Raw genomic sequence first — 20,742 nt, forward strand, 5'->3', positions numbered from 1 at the left:
ACATTACAATAATGTCATATTATTGAAGATTACCAGAAATTTGTCTTTTGATTGAACCTAATGTGCTTTCATTATTATGAAAAATGTAAAGCATATTGTCACAACAACTTGGTACACCTCTGACTCTGTCCATTCTTTGCATCTTCTGTGTTGTTGCACCTCCAAAGTTTTACTTGCTTTATAAACTACTCACAAACCTTTAACATGAGCGTTTCCTCTGTCAGAATACCAAAATAGAAACAACTGTTGATTCAATGCCTTACCCTTCCTTCTTTGCCTTAGGTCCCGGCCATAAAGCACTGAATTTTAGGCTCTTCTCTTCCAGGAAAGGCTTCAACCCCCTGGTTTACCTTTGCTTGCAGTGCCCTGTCTGATGTAAATACTATTATACAGTGACTGCTCCTTCCTCTAGACCTTTAGTGGTTCTTTGATATTACTTAGAAGGTGATTACATAGCTTCATTTATTTCTTTGAATGCACAGGTTTCATGGTCATTAAAATAATCACATACTCATCAGTTCTCTCCATGCTTAAATAAGATCAATACAAACCAGAACAAGAGGCTTCTTCACTCCTGTATTCACCAGGATTCCTCTTTCCTTTCTGTCTTTCACTCCCTCTCTCCTTCTACTTCTTTAATCCCTTCCCTTCTTTCCCACCCTCAAACATGGCTAAGAGAATAATACAATAATTTTTGATAATTCTTTCTGTAATGACTCATAACATTTATTCAGCTGTTATCCCAGACAGAGAAGTGTCGCCTTTATACAGACTGTCAGAGGCAGCTGTAGTAATTTTGGTGTTTGCTAGAGAAAAGCCTGCTGGCTCTGCCTAAAAACCAGTTCCGCAATGAAATGGTTAATAGGATGAGTAAAGGCTATTTTTAAGTCTGGCTCCCCTCTCTGATGCACTCTTGAAAATTCACCCTGTTCTGCAGAAATCCTAAATTGCAGTGCCCTGCACCCCACTGAAACTCTTCAGTCTGCTGTAAGTAAGCCTCAGCATGGGCAAGATTGGGGGTGAACAGCTGGAGGAGGGGCTCAAGCCCTGGGCCTTTGTAATGGAGGGGCGAAACACTGAGATCCTGCAGAGAAGGAACACAGAAACCCTCAAGGCACAGAGAAATAGACCCAGACAAAAGCCCCGTTACATGGTTGCAAATCACCCCACTGCTGTTATTTTATTTACTGTGGTCTGCAGGAGGATTGTTTTCTCTTTGCAAAATTTTTAAGCTTCATGGGCTTTTCTCCTCCACAACAGCGGTCACTTATACCACAGTGCCACATAGAGACAGGCCTCACCTTCAGCTTTCTTAAGGAAAGGGGGAAAAAACAACTTGCCTAGTCAGGGTGCAATGACGGAAAATGAAATCGATGGATTTTCAGTCTTCCAGTTCTTTTTTAGGGATAAAAAGATTGAAGTACTGTGTATTTAAAATATTGATTTATATTGGTTCTATTGATATGGTTTTGTTCCACGTTTTTTCTGGCTTTATTTGATTATTCTTCTTAAAGATGACACCTACATGCATGCTTTCGGACCTAAACTTGTTTAGATGTGATAAGAAAAGGCAATGCAATTTTGTATTGAATCAATTAGAGATATCAATGAACATTTTTCCCTAGTAAAAATTTTTTTTCCACTTTCAAAATAGATGGAAATATCGTCCTATCACTATGGCAAGACATATACTATGAGTTTGAGGTATTTTTGTTGGAGTAAGAGACAAGGTGGGCTGACAGAAACAGCTATTTTAAAATCTAAAGGGAAAGAACTGTCTGCAAGTGCAAGTCTCTTGTACAAGTTTCTTCGGTTATTTGTGAAAAGGGGCTCTTTCCTCATTGCAGAGGGAGGGAGAGAGGCCTGTGGAAGAAAAAGCAGCTCACTTCTCTGAATAGAAATACATGGCTGACTTTGGTAAACATTTCTCCACAATTGAGCCAGAGCTGCGAGCTCTGCCTTGGGGTAGCTGAAGAGGAGTGAGGTCACTTCACTGTAACCAGAGCAGCAGAAGGCTCTTCTACTCAGGCGGCTTTCTTGTCATGACTAGGAAGTTGAAAGGGGAACTTGCAATAAGTGTGCTCAATTTAAGAAAAATAAAAAAGTGAAATTTTCCTATGACAAATCCACGGAGGTATTTACCAGGTGTTTGAGCAAGTAATTAGCACCCAAACTAGGTTTCAGGAAATAGTTCTGGTCACCTCAAATGAAGAATATATAATGAGCTGAAGAGCTTGATTTTCAATGGATGATTTACCCAGGACAATAGCCCAAACAGAACCGGGTAAAGGGTTTACAAATGGTAACTTGAGAAGTAGTGGGCTTCCTTCCCGGGAGCTTAATTCTGTCCACTTCTCCTATCCTGTCCCTTCTCTTCAACCTCTCTCCTCTTTTATTCCATTGTTTTCACAAAATACATACATACATACCATAACTTTTCTTGAAATATTGAACATCGTCCTTCAAAAAAAAATTCGGGGAGTGTGCAAAAAAATAGAGTAAAATTTCCTGTCAGCATCTTGATCTAACTAGTTCTGTGTTACATCAGGCTGAAACTTTCGTAAGTGCGTTTTAGCTTACTTGCTGAGGTTCATTGTGGAATCCGCCCTTAGTGGAGGTTCTTGCACTGGATAATAAATAATGCTGAAAATATTACCCATTCTTTTCAAAGCCTATTCCAGAAGACTGGCAATACCGAGAACCAAAGATGACCACATAAAAAATAGTTAAATATTCCTAAGTGTGACAATATTTTGTTGATTTAAGAAAGACTCCTTACCCATAGACACTGTCTTTGCTATGCTGAAAACGTTAATATTTCTAGTAAACTAATATCCTCTGCCATAGGAACTGGTAACAAAATGAATACTAGTAGTTACTTTTCACCTACTGAGACTCTTATTGTATACTGAAAAATGAATTTTACTTTATCGTAATTTAAAATGTTTGCATGATTCTCATTTTCTCACGTGTGGTTAAGGTGCTCTCCCACCACACCCCCACAATTCCTTTGGGTACACATTTAAAACTAAAAGAAGATAACTTAGACATTTTATAAACTAGTAAATAGGTTCAGAAAATTCAAATTACTGCCCAAGGTCACCAGTTGTCAGAGCTTGGACCAAAACCAAGATTTCCTAATTCCTAATTTTGACTGTTTTTTTGCAGTGCATTAGACCATCTTCTTATGCGGTTAATAATATATGAGAGCTGCCTAAGAATACCAATTTCTACTGAGGCATGCTCTCTGTCATTAAGTGCTCCAGCAAACTGTTAATTAAGATTGTTTTGAGCTGTTTACCAATTTAGGTGATGTCAGATACTTCTCTTGGATTCTGTTAGCCTCTTGGGATGGCAGAAAATTCTGTTGATTCTGTTGCCTGCGGTTTGGCCATCTGTTCTCAATCATGATTGCGGCTGCCATTTGGAAATCCATAATCTGACACCGTTACCAGAATTGTATATTTAAAATGCATTAAGCTCTTTGTGGGTCACAAGCCCTTCATAAGATCTCTTTAGTTTCATAGACTGTCCACAGAGAGTACTTAATTTTGGAGATGAAGGGTACAAGTTAAAAGAGTGAAGCAGTTCTACTCCTGTTTTCTTCCCCAGGCATTATAGAAGCTGTTCTGTTAAAGCAGTCTGAGATAGAAAATAAGATACTGGAAGGTACAATATGATGACTAAGCACAAAACAGTCAGGACGAGTTCGAAGTAGAAATGAAATCATAGGTATTTCTGATCATCCTTACAAAGTTTGCCTGCAAGGCACCCTGGGGCCACATCCAGGAAATGATCAACACTACTCAGTGTGCATAGGACTACGAAAGACTTTCAAGATATAGTCTGTCCTAAGGTAAATGTTTACTTAAAAAAAATAAATTTAGGCATCACGCTTTGCACTTTCTAGAGTTAACTCTTAATATCTTAATGTCCTTGATGTCCTTTATCATTCAAGTTAATTATTATGCCCCTAAGAGCTAATTTTTTTTAAAAAAATAATGAGTTAATGCACAAAAAATAGAGAACAGTGCCTGGTACATAGTAAGTGCTCTGTAAATGTTTGCCATTATTACTGGTTTGTTCTTGTATCATTTATCGAGTGCTGATTCTAGCTACTGGAGACACACTGACGGTGAGGGCCGTGGGTCCTGCCTTCAAAACGTTTATAGTCACCTGAAGGAAACAGATAAGTAAATTGGTCGTAACAGAGAAATACCTGTAGAAGTATGCAGAAGATGTTGTGGGAATGGTCAGGAGGGGCAAACAGATTTCCTGGGCCCCACCCTAGATTTGCTACATCCCAACATTAGGTGGTGAGGCCTAGAAATCTATATTTTTGAAAAGCTCCTCAAGTATTCCAAAGTAGCCCTGAGATGTTTGCCTAATCTAAATTAGGCTGGGGAAAAAATTTGGGGAAAGCCTTTCTGGAAGAGTTGATATTAGAGTTGGAATCAGAAGAATGAAGGGTATCCTAGGCTAAGGAAAATTTCCGAAAGATGTGAAAAAGCCTCTCCTATTAGGAGAGGTGTCGGTAGATCATCTGGTTGGAGTGAAGGCCTTGCGGAAAAGGGTTTTACACAGGTGGGATGACCAAATGTCATTACTCAAACCACTTTCGAGAGAGAAGAGCTGTATTATAAATAATTATGTAGAGGAACAGGTATCCTCCATAGGAGATGATGCTGGGGACGTACAAGAGCTCCGAAGAGATCCTGAGGTTCTTCAGAGCGGAACTGTTTGAGTATTCCCCAGGGCAATGGTTCCCATTGAAGAATGGGGCAGACTGGTGACATGTTCACATCTGTGTTTTAAAGTTCTCCCTGCTGTCTTGATTTTAGAACATTATTCTAAGTGAAATGTGCCAATTTTAGAGAATAGTTCAGGTTTCTACAATTTCTCTGAATATGTCATTTCGCTTTAATCTTTATAAGGATCCTAATGGAATGCTAAAAATGCACTTAACAACTAAAATCAGATGTAAAGGTGGCAGTCTGAGGAATCCACAATGCTATTCACTGGTGCTAGAATAACATCATATCATTTATATAACAATATCCACATTCATTTATTCATTATTTATTAACCACGTGATATTTACCATTTACTCTTCTAGGTGCTGGGGAAACAGCGAACAATGCAGATAATGTCCCTGTCTTTATAGAGCTTACATTCTAGCAGCAGATATAGACAATAATTAAATAAATATGCAATATAATTTCAGATATTGGTAAGTGTTAATGATAAATCCAATCAAGATTAGGAGGCTGAAGAGTGACTAGTAATTTGGGGGGATGGTATTTTAATTAAGTCAGATAAACATCGCCTTCACAAATGCCCCAAGGGAGTGAGTCAAGTGGCCATCTGAGGTTCAAATGTTTCAAGATGAGGAAACAGGAAGTTCAAAAGCCCCGAGGTAGGAACAAGCTTAGTGAGTTGGAGAACAAAAATAAGAACTTCAAATCCTTTTAGATCAGGCCACTCCTAGTTCCATACCATAGTCTACAATGCTGCTTCACATGATCTAGCCTTTACCTATCTTTCGTACCTCCAATCTGAATCCTACAGCTAGGAGGGAGCTGTGATCTACAAGTGGGGTGTCTTTGAAAAGGGTGAGGGAATCCTATACCTCCACTTTTCTTAACCTATTCTCCTAACTCTGTTACTCCAACAGCATTTTTTTTTTTTTCAGGAGAAAAGAAGTCTTGCACTTACCGAACATCTACAATCTACTGGCAGAGTGCTTCATGAATGTCATTTATTGAAGCCTTATACAAACTCTATGAGATTGGCAATATTGTTACTATTTTGCAGGTGAAGAAACAGACACTCAAAAAGGTTAAATAACTTTTCTATGGTTGTATTCTATTAAAAGGTGATTTCAGCTCTTTCACTGCAGTGTCTTTCAATGCCTTGGAGCCATAAGTCATATTAAATAAGGTACGTACGCCAATAGTACATCCTACTTAAAAGTCAGATCCTGACAGCAGCTTCACGGTACGATTTGTAGAAGAGTACTCTTTTTTTCAAGAGGAAATATCAAAGACTAGGATATAAACCTTGTACGTAGTATAGTAAAAAAAAAAAAAAAAAAAATTTAATTTTAAAAGCCAGGATTCTAATACTAACGCTGCAACTGATAATTCGCCCTGTGATCTTGGCATGCCCCTTAATCTGTTTCCTGATCTGCAAAATGGGTGTTACAATTTAAATCTAGCGCATGCACATGTAAAAGTGCTTTAAAAAGGAAATGATAGACACATAGAAGAAATTATTAAATTCCCCAAACTTTCTTGTAAATATATTTGGCCAGTAACAAAATGCCTAACGCTGCAACTGATAATTCGCCCTGTGATCTTGGCATGCCCCTTAATCTGTTTCCTGATCTGCAAAATGGGTGTTACAATTTAAATCTAGCGCATGCACATGTAAAAGTGCTTTAAAAAGGAAATGATAGACACATAGAAGAAATTATTAAATTCCCCAAACTTTCTTGTAAATATATTTGGCCAGTAACAAAATGCCCTATGAATGAAGAGTTCAATTTCTGAGGTTTGGAATATTAAAACACACACATAATATTAAAACATACACAACTATTGGAGTGATAAATAACTATAAACTTCTCTCTGTTAGCTAAACAGAGTATTTTTGCTCTTTGGTCTTTTTCATCCTTGAACTTTAAAGACTATACTGAGAGGATGGAAGCTGTTTAAGCTTCTGCCAAGTGACATGAACGGTAGGTGGGTGCCTTCTTTTTAGGTACTGAAATAGAACAATTATTTCTAGAAACTAAAGAGATAGAGAAGAAAAGGAAGGAAGAATGGAGGGAAGGTAAGAAAGAAATTTGTCATTTATGCACAGCCATGTGGCCTTCTGTGGAGTGACTTAATTTTAATCAGCTGTTTTTGACCAAACTGTGGTGTAGCTATGCTGTTGTCAGGGAGTAAGCATGGAATAGTAGAAACAAATCCCTTAACACCCTTAAAATCTTAAGGAGCTGTCTATTTAAGACTGCCCAGCAAAGAAAGCTTTAGTAGGCATTTGGACTCCTAGGTTGAACTTCCATGTGCAATCAGTATTGTGCCTGCAGCCCATGGAGAGAGGCTGCACTGAGAGCAGGAACCATTCGCTTAGAAGAGTAGAATTTTAGGAAGGCTGAAAAACGCAGAACTGGTGTGGAAAGATTAGTTAACCTAGGGGGTGGCTGTAGCCTTTCAAAACAGGGTCAGTATAATGTAACCTTCTTAACTTTTTGATTCACAGTTTAAACTTTTGTATGGTTTCCTTCCCCCCAGAAAAGCATATGTGATATTGAAAAGAAGGAAGGGGAATCAAAGTTAGCAAAAATGTCCCCATCAACGGTAATCTTTAGAACTGAAAATGTTTCTACTTAGAAGAGTTTAAATGAAAAGGAAGGAATCACACTTCAATGCTACCATTCAGAAGATTGAGCAAGAAATTAATTACCGACATTTTTCTTCTTAAAAATTTCCTCTTCTACTTTAAGAAGATTCCAAATATCTCTAGTGTTTTCAAAGATGGATTCAAGATTTCTCTTCATGGGACCTAACAGGGTAAAAGGGGCAGCTAGTGATACTGGACAAGACCATGGGTTCAGAAATCCCATTACCTGGTTTTAATTCTACCCTCTCTACGTCCCACCTCTGTGACGATGGGAAAGTTGCATATTCTCCATGAGCCTCAGTAAATATACTTGATATATAAATATATCAAGTCCTTCATCTAGGACTTGAGACTGTTAATGCCTATTAATTAGAATTTAATGAGATTTCAGTGGGAACAAAGATGAAAATCATTGAGATCTCTCATTTAGTGCATTAATAAGTGTTAATTCATTTTCCCTTTTTTCATTATTTGGCAAAGCACGCACATGTTCTTAGTAAATTTTTCTAAAAGCCAGTCAATAAAAAGTATTTTGATTTGAGATTTGTATAGCTAAATTTAGACAGCCTTGCAAATTTTAGCATCAAAGGACAAAAAATAGAAATTTTAGAATAATAATTTATAGACTGTAACTCCCTTAGCATTTGGGAATACTTCTATATTTTTACACAAAGCTATTCCTTCAGTATTTATTATAAGCCAAGAACTGGTTTTTAAGTGATTTATATTTATTCTTTCACTTAATTCTCACACACCCTAAAATAAAGACTCTCTATTCCCATTTTAGAGGCTAGAAAACTAAGGCACAAAGTCTTAAACACTGTACAGCCTCCTCAGAACCTCATTCATAGTCAATATGCAATAACTAATTGATGGGCGAATGAATAAATTGGCCCGTTACACTTGCAGAGCACTTTCAATTTGCACATCCTTTTCATGTACCGGATCTTGTTTTATCTTTTTTTTTATGCAATCAAATCATTCTTTCCTTCTTCTCTTCTGAATTGAGAGAGACCTTGTTGCTTTGAGATACGAGTAAATGCCTTCAAATATTAATGGTTTTGAGCAGAGGAAGAAGTGTTTTCAAGTTTGGTCATTCTGACTGGTAAAGCCTTCCAGAAGGAGGAGGGAGAAATTGGCAGGAGCATGCCCAAGTCTAAACAGCCCAAACCTGCTGCTTACTGTGCTCTATTCCTCACTAAGAGGAGAAAGCCAAATGACAAGACAAGAGATGAAAGTCAGGTTTGATGTTAAAGTCTGCTTTGGTGCCCTTTGGTGTCCTTGTAATCTTGTCATAGATCATTTATATTAATTTAATATAATTATTTCAATAGTGGTGTGTCTTATATATAGACTAATCATCCTGAACGTAAACTGTAGAAATTAAACAAATTAAGTGTTTAGCTCAAAAGATTTCTTATTTTAATTTCTTCTCTTCTTCTTCTCATTCTTCTTCTTCTTCTTCCTCCTCTCCTTCTGTGTCTCTTCCTGAACACAGGCAGCCAGAGATTCAGGTCCCCAGATTTCTCTCTGCAGAGTGTACTTTACCTTTTGGATGGGACTTTAAAGACTTTAAACAGCTTGAGACTTATAGTTTGCCACAGGAGCATGTAGCAAATTCCTGTTTCTACTTTTTGAACCAGGAGCTGGAGTATAAGAGCCCCGCGCAGGAAGTCGCAGGTGGTGGGAAAGGGGAAACAAGGTCATTTTCAACCATGTACATTGAGGTTGTACCTTTAAAGTCAATTCTAAATTTAATTGAAAGCCGAGGGCAGAGAAGCCAAGATCGGAGCAATGTGGTGATTTATTCTGAAGCCTGTAAGAAGTCATGCGGCTGAATGTGGGATGAGCTGGGGCTTTAATAAAAATGGCACTGGGGAAGCCAGCGGGAAGAAGCACAAGAATGGAACTGGGTTAGATGAAGGATCTCCAGGCCTGAAAGGGAGCGGGGGTCTGAGAGAACAGTGTTTGCCCAAACTCTGCTGTTTTTACCATGATGGATGCACATAAGTAATTCGCATCAAAAGGAAAAACCAGGATCAGACAGAATCCACCAAGACTCTTTCGACAGTGAATTTTTGCATGAAATCATTAAGGTGCCCAAATTGCAGAAAGGCTACGGAATGAATGGCAATGAGAACTCATCTAATATTATTTCTAGCTGAAATTTAGCTGAAGAAAAATGACATGTTCCTTTATTAAAGCACTACAGGACTTGACAGCAAAGCTCCCACACATTTCTATGGGTGTTATTGTCTACTAAATTATATTGGACCATTGCTATAGAAAATCCATAACATGTTCTCAGAATAAAATCTTCTCTGTTGACAATGGTTTAGGAACAACTTTCTAAGCTAAAAAATAAAGGAAAAAAATAAAAAATAAAAGGAAACAGAAGCTTGTTAGCAGACATTATATTAGAAAGAGAACTGGACTGGGCTGGAAATTGTACTTCCTGGGTTCTAGGATCTTTGACCTGAGAGAGTGGCTAGACCCCGCAATGGTAGGGACTACATAACCTGTCCCTGTGACTCTAGTTTTTACAGGACCTTCCCTTTAGATCAACACACCATATTCGGCATCACTATTATTATTAATTTTAATCTTATTGCAAACATATTAATTGTGGAAAACTCAGACAATGCAGAAAAGAATCAAGAAGAAAATAAACATCACTTGTAATCTCATCATCCGGAGATAACCACTGTTAACATTTTGGTCAATTTCACTCTGATTAAGATAACATTCAAAGGACCGGGAAAGTTCTACATCAAATAACTAGGCACTGGTTCCTGTTCAGGAATAATTGTCAAATTCAGAATTTGGATGTGGTAGTGGTGGCTCTTTTAAAAATCTTTGGATGAATGATCACTAGCTTTAAGTGAATCTTTCCCTCACTGCTATTTTTTCTTTCTAGTTGCCTGGCTCATGATGTCAGTATCTGTGCTGTCACAGAAGGAATTACATTCAAGGCTCTGCTGGATTCTGTGACTCACCAACTTTTGATCACCACCAAGTCTTTCCTAGAAGAATTTATTTATTTGTGTGTACGTGTGTCCATGTGTGTGTGCGTGCTTTTTTCAGTAATATTTGGATAAGGACTAGATAGCAATAATAGAAACCTAAAAATAATTGATATGTGGGGGTACTGGAATTATAAATGAACTTTCTTCTAATTATTTCTTTTATTTTTGTTGCAATATTTGTGCAAAATGAAAATAGTAAGGAAAAAAGGTGACAGTGGAGAGGAGAAGGTGAGGAAGAGACAGTAGGTTTGAGGCAACTCTTTAGAAACAATGGGTTCTGTATATGACAGACTTTCAGCTTGCTAGGTTAAAAAAACTCACAATAGAATGTTTTTGCATTTAAGTTTACTAGATTAGAAAGTAGAAGGTCTACTCCAATCCCATTGTTACCTTCTGCTTAGTTTTCCTGGCTTCAATTGTATCCAAAAATGTGATCATTTATTTGGCAAAGATGGAAACAGAAAGTTCAAGTGAGGTAATTATGTGAAGAAAATATTATCGTAAGATTCTAAGATAATGTGTTTTACAATTACATTCAATAATTAGGATTACTTTGATTAGCTATAGAATTTCCAAACGTTCTGGATTTCTCTCATGAGACTGTTGGCTCTATGATAGCTGGTTGTGTTTAATTTCTTTCTTTTGGGGAATTGGGTATAGCCATGTAAATTTAGATATAGGTTTTGAGTCGGATATTATGTGTGTTTGGGAGGGCTTCGACAAGTAAGTTAGGCTTGCTGAGCTTCAGTTTCTTGTTCTGTAAAATGAAGGTAGTAAAACCTACGTCGTAGGCTGCTAAAAATTAGGAATAATATGTGTAAAGTACCAAGCACTGAATTGGCCACATATAAGTACCCAATCTATTATTATAAAAGGATCAGTTTTTAAAATATTCTCCGTCATCTTCCCATTCCCACGGTACATATATAAAAATTCAAGTACTTGTTGCTAGAGGCTGCTGATACACTGTCCTTCTAGTCCTTGAGAAAATTTTCTAAATCAGTACTCTAGGAGCAAGGCCAATACCTTAGTCTTCTAAGGGATTCTGTTTACTGATTATTCTGTTCTGAAAAGGCACTTAACAAACACAGTCAAGACAAGTTTTACCAGCAAAGTGAGACTTTGCTATAAACCATCAGCCTGGAGATAAGATTAAAGAAAAACAAGGCCATGCGCCAACCCACACCAGGAGAAATACATAGTCAAAAGATTTCTGTCAGTATATCATACTTCCGGTTGTTTATTCAAAAACATGTTTTGGACACAATTATGCATTATCCAGAACTGGGTCAGCTCTGGAAATCCAACGCTAAGGCAGTGTTCACTGTGGTTACTTTTAGCTTCAGCTTCCAGGTTGGGAGTTAGAGGGACATGGGTTTGAATCCCCAGTTTAGCTGCTAACTAGCTGAGGACGTTGGACAAGCTGATCAGTCTCTGAAAATCAGTTCTTACACTGGTACATTGGATAAAAACAAAGTGTCTGCTTCGTAGACAAAAGAATACACAGAGAAAATGAATTAAAGGGCCTGGATCTGGCACATAATAGATACTCAGAAAATGATAATAGTGGTTACTAGTAATGATGAGATGACGTTTTCATCTTTGATTAATGTGCAGCATAGCAGCAGGGAAAATTTATAAAGTCCTGAATTAAACAGTATGTGCTCACAGAGTTTCCGTATTATGAAGACAGAAGCGATGAAGGCTATATGAAGAGGATAAGATCAGGGGGGGTCTCAAAGAGGGACGTTTGGGCCTCACCTTGGTAGAGGGATAAAACTTCCCTAAGAGGAAAGGGAGAAAGAAGTTGTTCCCTTTTAGAAAGGCAGAGGAGAAAGCACAGGGGAGGCATAAGGGCACAAAGTATGAGGCTGGGGAAGGGACCTTTTCCCGTGTCCTGAGTGTAACACTGTCACATGGTTAAGAACTGTGGGAGATGAGATGGAAGGCAGCGCTGCTCCAGATTGGAAATAGCTTTGTACACCCAAATGCCACTGGGATAGGTTTCTTTAGCACGAGACAGACAATGAAGTTGTGCTGAACGTCCTCCATTCGCCCCTCCAGAGTCACCCTTCACTCACGACCTAGGAGATCATGGAGATCTGCTCATGACCTAGGGGGCTGACCTGTTGTGGCTCACATCAATGAGCTAGGTCCCTCATCCTCTGGCTTCTAGGAGGGTTTGGCCAGTGGGACACAGGGAAGACATGAAAGGGAAGAAAACTGAGACGGGGGTATTTATTTCCTTGAAAAAATATCACAACACCTGTCAAGTGGCCTTCACACACAGCTCTCTCTCCCTGTGATTGCTAAGTACTCTCTCTCCAGCGGTGTCCCACAAAAAAGGTGGTGAAGCACCTCACTGATACTGGCACTGAGGCATGAAACCATCTCTTATTGCTTATAAATAGTGCTTTTATTACCCCTTCATACATTACCCAATTTGAGGTATTAAAAGTTCTCTTCTAGGTCCCTGACCGATACAAAACTTAAGTAATAGAATCAATGTGTTTGTGGGGGAAAGCTAAGGCAAAGAGACCATGGCACGAATGCCAAAAGACATGACGTCCCAGGACATGTAATTTATATACAGTACAATGGTTTGTTTATTCCTTGGTGGCTGCTAGTCTGAAGCCACATGGAGACATGGCATGGCTCTTGGAGAGTGTCCTCAGCCTTGTGTCTAAATGAGCTACTCATGACATGATTGAAGGAGACATCATAAAATGCTGTTCCCCATCTCAATGGGTAAACTGACTTCAAGAAGGAGGCCTTGAAATAAGCTGTCTTATGTCAGGATTGTTTTTCTTATTAGCATAGCTATAGGGGTAGACAAAAGGTAGAAGTGGTTGTGAGTGACTAATATAGCAGACTTATGAAGAAAAACCCCCTTTTCTAGCCTAGTTTTTCCTTTGCAAGGAGCCAAATGAATTTCTGTTCTCCACCTCTGCCCTTCACCTAACCCCCAGTATGTAGGAACCATCTACTCTTTTTTCTTTCCACTCCTGTCCATCCTGTGCTCTAGGAAGGATACGATGCAACCGCTTACTTTTTATGGCTTTTCCAAGGGGGTTTGAAGTTTGAGCCTCAGCTTTAATTATGTAATGAAAAACATATGTTTTCTATTGCAAGAATTTTAGACAGCAGTGAGGAGGAGGGAGAGATGGGGTGAGGATGTGAGCATAGAGAGGACTAAGTGACTTCCACTGAGCAGTAATTACAGTGGATAGTAGAAGACCATTCTCAGACCTCTGAGGCATAGCTGGAAGCATTTCATTCAATTATTTAGTATTGAGAGCTGTATATGCAGGGCACTGCTGGGCTTTGGGGTAATACAAAATGGAGTTGAGGGGAAATAGTTTGGGAAGAAGGATGAGATCTGTACACACACATATGAATAGATGAAAGCATTGGGATGGGACTTAGAAGACAAAGAGGAGATTGGGTATGGAAAATGGACCACAGAGAAGGTATTTGAATTGGGTCTTAAAAGATGGTGGACGTGGAAGTAGCTGGGAGATTTCTGGGCCCCTCTTACCCATTTTTGCCTGCTCCTCCCAAAGTGATGGACCTGCTTCATTGTGTGTAGAAAACAATTTCAAATATTTGGTGAATAAGTATTACATAGATAAAATTTACCCAGGATATGCTTCAGGGTGTATGTGGGCTAGGACAAATTATATTTTGCATAGGGTACCTTCATCACCTCAGCCACACCAGCAGTAAATAAATATTTGCTTCTAATTACAGAATTAATCCAAATGCCTTGATCATAAAATAATTCAAGCATTATAAGCACAACAGAAGTTCCTTTGAAATCACCGCCCCCAAATCCATATTTACTTCTAGAAATACATTGTTCTGTGTGTGGGTCTGTGATTACATAATGGTATCATACTGAGTGTTCATTCTGCAGTCTGTATTTATCACTCAATATATCTCGGAGTTCATTCAGAGTTGCTTCACAGAGATCTACCCTCATTCTTTTTAATTCTGCCTAGCATTTGTTTGTTTCTAGAGATGGTTTTGGAAACACATTTCATAACTCTTTAAGAAACTTTCCTGATGATAAAAATCACCAAGAAATATTCAGGGCCCTCGTCAAGAGTCTGTTTCCATAGGACTGGGAAAGAGGTTGAAGAAATTATTTTCAACCAATATTCCAGGTGATTTTTTATTCAGAAAGTTTGAAAACAATTTCATGGTTTATTTAACCATTTTTCTATCAAAGCATATTTAAATGGTTTGAATTTTTGGTATTATAAATTGTTGCAGTGCACCTTCTTGTATGTTCTTCCTAGTGCACATGTATTTTTCTGAGGTTGATAATGGGAAATGGAATTGATGGGTCATGTGGTGTGTGCATTTTAACACTATGTCTGATACTGCTAAATTGCCTTTTAATGTGACTATAACAATGTATGGTCCTATCACTGTCTCAACATTACTCTTCTTATATTAAAAAGATGAATCACATCTAATCTTTCATCATGTCCTAACATCAAATTTTACCAGAACACATCATTATATACTGCCTCTTCCAATCTGTTCTTTACTATTCTAGTAGAAGGAACTAAAGCTCACCCAGATATTCAAGCCAGAAAGCTGTGAGGCTTCTTAGATTCTTCTTACTTCTTCTTACTCCCCAACACTAACTGGTCACAAAGCTTTAGCAATTTTACCACTTTAATATCTGTAGACTCCTGCAAGTCTACTATCACTACCTAATTCAATTCTGTTTTTTTTTTATCTTAGACAATGTAATAAACTCCCCCTAAAATGCATACATATTAATAATGTCACCTCACTGATTGCAACTCTTCAATGCCTACCAATTGCCACCAAAATCGACTTTATTTCTTTTTTCTTTTTTGTTTTTCTTTTTAAAATTTATTTATTTATTATTTATTTTTTAACTGAAGAAATGATTTAAATTTTTTCCCCCTCGTCTACTTCTCCCCTCCCACCTTGCCCCTACCCTCCGGTAACCACTAGTCTATTGTCCATGTCCATGTGTCTCTGTTTGTTTGTCCTGTTCATTTGTTCTTTTTAGGTTTCTATCCCACATGTAAGTGATGTCGTGTGCAAAATCAACTTTAGACTTATGAAATTGCAAAGAATATGAAATCAACCACTTTTTGCCCAACTCTTATCTAAGTCCTGCTTGATAGAAATGTTATCTATGAAGAATTGTTTGAAAAACATGCAGCCTGTCTATTCTAGATTTTATTTATTGAAAAACCATAAGCATTATTTGGTCAATACTATTGTAGTTCCCTGTAGAAATGTCTTCCACGAGTTTTTATTTGCTTTGTGTATCTTCTTTTTAAGAAGCACTATAAAAACAAAAACAAAAACTATCTCTATATCCCCCAAATCTAGATGTAAGTATGTGTCTACACACACACACACACACACACACACACACACCAAACTGAAACCAATAAGAAAAATCCAAACTTAATCATCTACCCCAGGATGTCTTTTCTGGTTATTTTTACCTACTATACATTATGTAACCTCAGACCTACTTTTCCCTGCATGAGCCAAGCTTTGTTATACCTCTGTGCTGTATCCTCTGCCTGCACTCCTTCACCCATCCATCTCTTGTTAAGTTGAGGAACTCTAACTAAGCCAGAAGACCAACTCAAAATCACTCCAGGTAGGCTGAGTTTCTCCTTTTTCTGTTCTCCCATAGCACATCACACACCAATCTTAGTACTTCTCATACTTCTTTGAAGTTATCAGTTTTTATGAGTCTATACCCTTGTCTAGATTATGTGTTTTTCTAAGGCAGGGTATATGTCTTCTTCATGTTGCTGTTGTTGTTTTCTTTCTGTATTTGCACCTATTGCAAATACAAAAAATAGAGTGAATACCAGTTCCCCTACATATTACATTCTATAATTACATTTCTGCATATCACAGTCATTTTTATTAAAAGCATCATTACTATCTTCTTCATCTTTATATCCCTCACATTACCAAATAGAAACATGGAAGCTTACACAGTAGTTGTTTAATACTTATTTACTGAACAAATGAATATATAATCCTAAGTCTTGTTGGAGCAATCTGGAGCCCTGAAACGGCCATGATTGCTCAAATGGTCACAACTTCTGTGGACAGCTGTGATTATAGAGATTTCACCCTCCGGCCTTTGGCACATGTGCCTGGATGTTTATGACTAGAAGACATAGCCTGGGTCGTGGGGTAAGAGCCAAGGCTAGATTGGGGAAGTTTGAATATACTCTTTCTGTCTTTTGATAGCACCACCTCTTCCTAGAGAAGGCTCAATGCTCTGGATATCAAGTCATTCCACAAAAGGACAGTTTGTTGAGTTTGTTTTTAATATTGTTAGAAAAATGTATTAAATTTCATAAAAAATACAGTTTTTTATCATAAAAAAATCAGCAAATATTATTCATTATAAGGTAAAGTTATGTCCTTTGATGAATCAGATAACATGTCCTTGGTTTTAGTCCTGTGTATGAGATAAATATTATCATATGTATTTTGAAAGGAAAAAAAAAACAAATTTAAAAGAAAAAAGAAAGCAAACCAGGGACCTGTCACAACCAGTACAGTAGAATGAGGAACAACTGGATGTAGAAAGAAGGAAATCTTCATTAGAACTTAAAACATGCCCCATAGGTATGGTAAAAGCATAACAAAACCGGCAGTTTTGTCTGGACACTGTAAAAGGGGTAGGGAGACCTGGGAACAGGGAGGACTGCCGGTGCCTGCCACCTGGAAAGGTCTTGCTCTTGACTTTGGGTCGAGGCTCCCCAAGGTCTTACCGTGGAACCACTGAGGAGTTCCATTCAGAGATTTCCTAGTTTTCCACAATGATTTTTAATTTAGAGTTTTTCTCAATTTTTGAACCTGAGTTTCTGTTTATGATTGAGTTGGTGCAAAATTAATTACCAAGCTAACAAGAAAAGATCGTAAGTAGATCTGATGCATAAGATATGTGCTAGCACCTCACAAAGGCTGAGGAGTTCCACAATCAGCTGTGAGAAGAGGATGTACAGAAAAGCAGTGAGAAACTGGGTCATCAACTAGCACCTAGTGGCCTGGGCATAGGGACCTGTGAGAACCTGCTATAGGGTGTGCTCTTAAAGAGCCATGATTCAGTTTCAGCAAAATGTCACCAGCTGTCACACTAAATTAGTGTTCATTTGAATTTTACAGGTCTTTTATTTGGTTTTCATTTAAATTTAGTTTTACTTTATTGTTGCTTAAGTTCTATGTACATAAGGAGTTAATACATATATACATAACACTATAATATTTTAAAACGTTATAATAAAAATAGTCCAAGTCAACACTGGATCCCAAAGAGTTTGGTATTTGGTATTTTATTTTGTTTCTCTTTTGAAAGGGGTCTGTACATCGATCAAGATTGAGAAACATTGATCTAAAGTCTCCCTCATCAGATGATTGGGCATTGTTTATAATTAGAACTCTGCTCAAAGGACAGAAACTCTGGCTGCTAATTTCCTACAATGGCCAAGTGAGAGAATGGAAGCCCTGGCCCTTGGACATGGGAACTAATATTAATTGTTCAACAAGGGCAAGGGGCCTTCCACACGAAACCTCATTTAATCCTCACAACCACCATTGTTCTGATTTTACAGATGGAAACAAATAGGCTCAGAGAAGTTAAGGAAGTTAATTTTAGTATCTAAGTAAGTGTTAAAGTGGTATTCCAACCCAAATATGTATGGCTCTAAAAGGCAGTTCCACCCTCCCTTTTTAAAATTTTTAGTTTTCAAAGTTTTTCTTATACAAAATTGTATATGTCCATAGCTTAAAGAATAAAATGTTCCCAACAGGTTTATATTTAAGGAAAAGCAAGAGTTCTTAACCTCCCTATCTCTCACTTCCCTCTCCCCAGGGGCAATCACTTTATGTATCAGCTGCTGCTTTTTTATGTTTACCTCCACGTTTCTACATAACATGCCTATATTGATAACTTCCTGTTTTTTCAGTTGTAGGTGCTAACTGGTAACTTTTCGCTATAGAATAGGAAGGAGGTTTAGCTACCATTCTCCCTGCACAACTCCACTCCACACACCACTCTTCTCACCCCCTCCTTCCAATTTAATTATGTCATAATTTTTGTTTGGGCAGCACTAGGGTTTACATTACAGTGACTATTCACAGCTGGGTCATTTTGCAAACCGTGGTATTGTATTTCTGAGGGGCCATAATTTGAATTTGTTCAATTGTTATACATACACATAGCAAGCATTTAATAAACACATTTGTTTGCTGAGGCAGAATTCAGTTTGGGATTAACATACATTCCTAAAATAAGAAGACTAAGGCACTAGTTCTACCCTTAGGGAGCAGACAGTTACTTGGGGACACAGACACACAATCTCACTATAGGGAGATAAGCTTTGGAGATGTGCTCGAATGCCCAGAGTTGGGGCTGGTGGGGGGCTCTAGAAGTGAGTACTGAAAACTGAGTAGGAGTAAGCCGCATGAAGGTGATATGAAGAACCTACCAGGCCAGAGGTTGCAAATTGGCAGCTTGGTTTTGGTCAGCATATGTTTTGATTATTGAATTACTTGCCAGCATTTAGAAATTGGGAGATTTCACATGAATATGAACATTTCTGGCTTCTCTAGAGAAATTGAACCCTGGGCCCACTTCCTGCCTGATCACAACTGCTAGACTAGTGACTTGCAAGTTGATGGCAATGCTGTCCTTCAAATGTCAGTTTCTAGACTGCAGGAAAGAAGCTCCAGCTTGAAGTCCACACGGGGTTCTCCCTCTGATTCAGGGGAAAGCCTCGTTCTAAACCTTAGGGAGAAACAATGTCTCTGCTGCTGAAGAGACTTGCTGCTTTTTGATACCTAAAGCATTTTTACCTGAAGGTCTTGAAAATTTAAATGACCGGTATTCTATAACTATTCTGGCTGACAGCAGTGTGGTTTAATGCCTATAGTTGTAAAAACATGTAACAAAAAGGCTTTGAGCTAAAGATATCTGGACAAAGAAAAAGGAAGTGGAAGAGGGAGGAGAAAGGGAGAGAGAGAGAGAGAAATAGCGAAGGGCGGGAAGGTAGATAGGAAGGAAGGAAGAAAAAGCAAGCAAATAAGCTAGCTCCCTCATTTTATTCCACTGACTTGTTTAACATTTTAATCGAATTTCTTCCTTCAGGATAGCAACTTAGTGAATATGGCTATGTTTGCAGATGTCTGGGTTCTTTTGAATGACTAACTCGTATAACAACAGTGTGCAGAATAACTTGTTTCAGCATAAACTAAAACAATTTTTCGTAAAAGTATTTCTGTGAAAAAGAATTGCTGAAAAATACTCTCAACTATCTAAACTCAATCTATACTTTTCACCAAAGCACTGAATTTTCTAGATCCCAAGAAGAAATATCAGTGAAATTGTAGCCTCTGTCTGCATATAGTAATTCATTGTAATAATACTTTTTGGCCAACATACAAATGGATCATTGACTAAAAGCGATGAAGACTGAAAACTTCCTGAACTCTTTTTTCTCTCTTAATCATTTTATGTCTTGGAGCCAAAGCATCTTTCTGTGAGATTGAAAACTGAAAATGTTCAAGTTACAAATGTAGCAGATCTATCTTCTCTGCTAAGACAATGTTCGGATGCAATTCTTATTTCTGGGGCAGATCACCATCTTGTTTAATACTTGAAGAAAATGAGTCAGGATAATGCCTTACATTGGGGACACTTGCCAGTTGCTTGTTGACTGAAGAACTTTTGGAGCTAATCAGAATGTTGAGTTGTCTTCAGCTTTAAACATGATTTTATTTTAACATATGTTAGCTGAAGCAAAAAAATAATACAGTAGGAGCTATGCGTCCATCAGAGTGACTGACAGATTGAAATTCTCTAGAAAAATAGATTATTTTCCCTCAAAGAGAGTAAAGTTTTGGTTTTCAAAGTCAATCAGAAAACTAACAATTTGGACAGGAGATGATTCGGCTTCTCTTTTTGAGACAGTATATTTCTAGTGATTTTTACGGAGACTATAATAAGGATCAAGAAACAAAAGCTTGATATGGACATGTTTTTAGCTAGCAGATTGAAAAGAAATAATGGCATGAAATAAAGTGGTTTTTTTTATACTGACAAAGTTCTCAATTCTTTTAAATTGAAATAAAATTGATAAATGAAAAAACCTGTAACAGTTCAGTTCTTCAATACTAGCTTATTTTTTTTGTGGTTAAAACTTTATTATAGATGTTCATATGTATTTGTTATTTTGGGGGGAAGATTCAAGTTTATGTAGTAATCTCCTAAGTACTCAGTATT

The sequence above is a fragment of the Pteropus alecto genome, unplaced genomic scaffold (assembly GCF_000325575.1).
Source record: "Pteropus alecto unplaced genomic scaffold, ASM32557v1 scaffold88, whole genome shotgun sequence".
Lineage (NCBI taxonomy): Eukaryota > Metazoa > Chordata > Mammalia > Chiroptera > Pteropodidae > Pteropus > Pteropus alecto.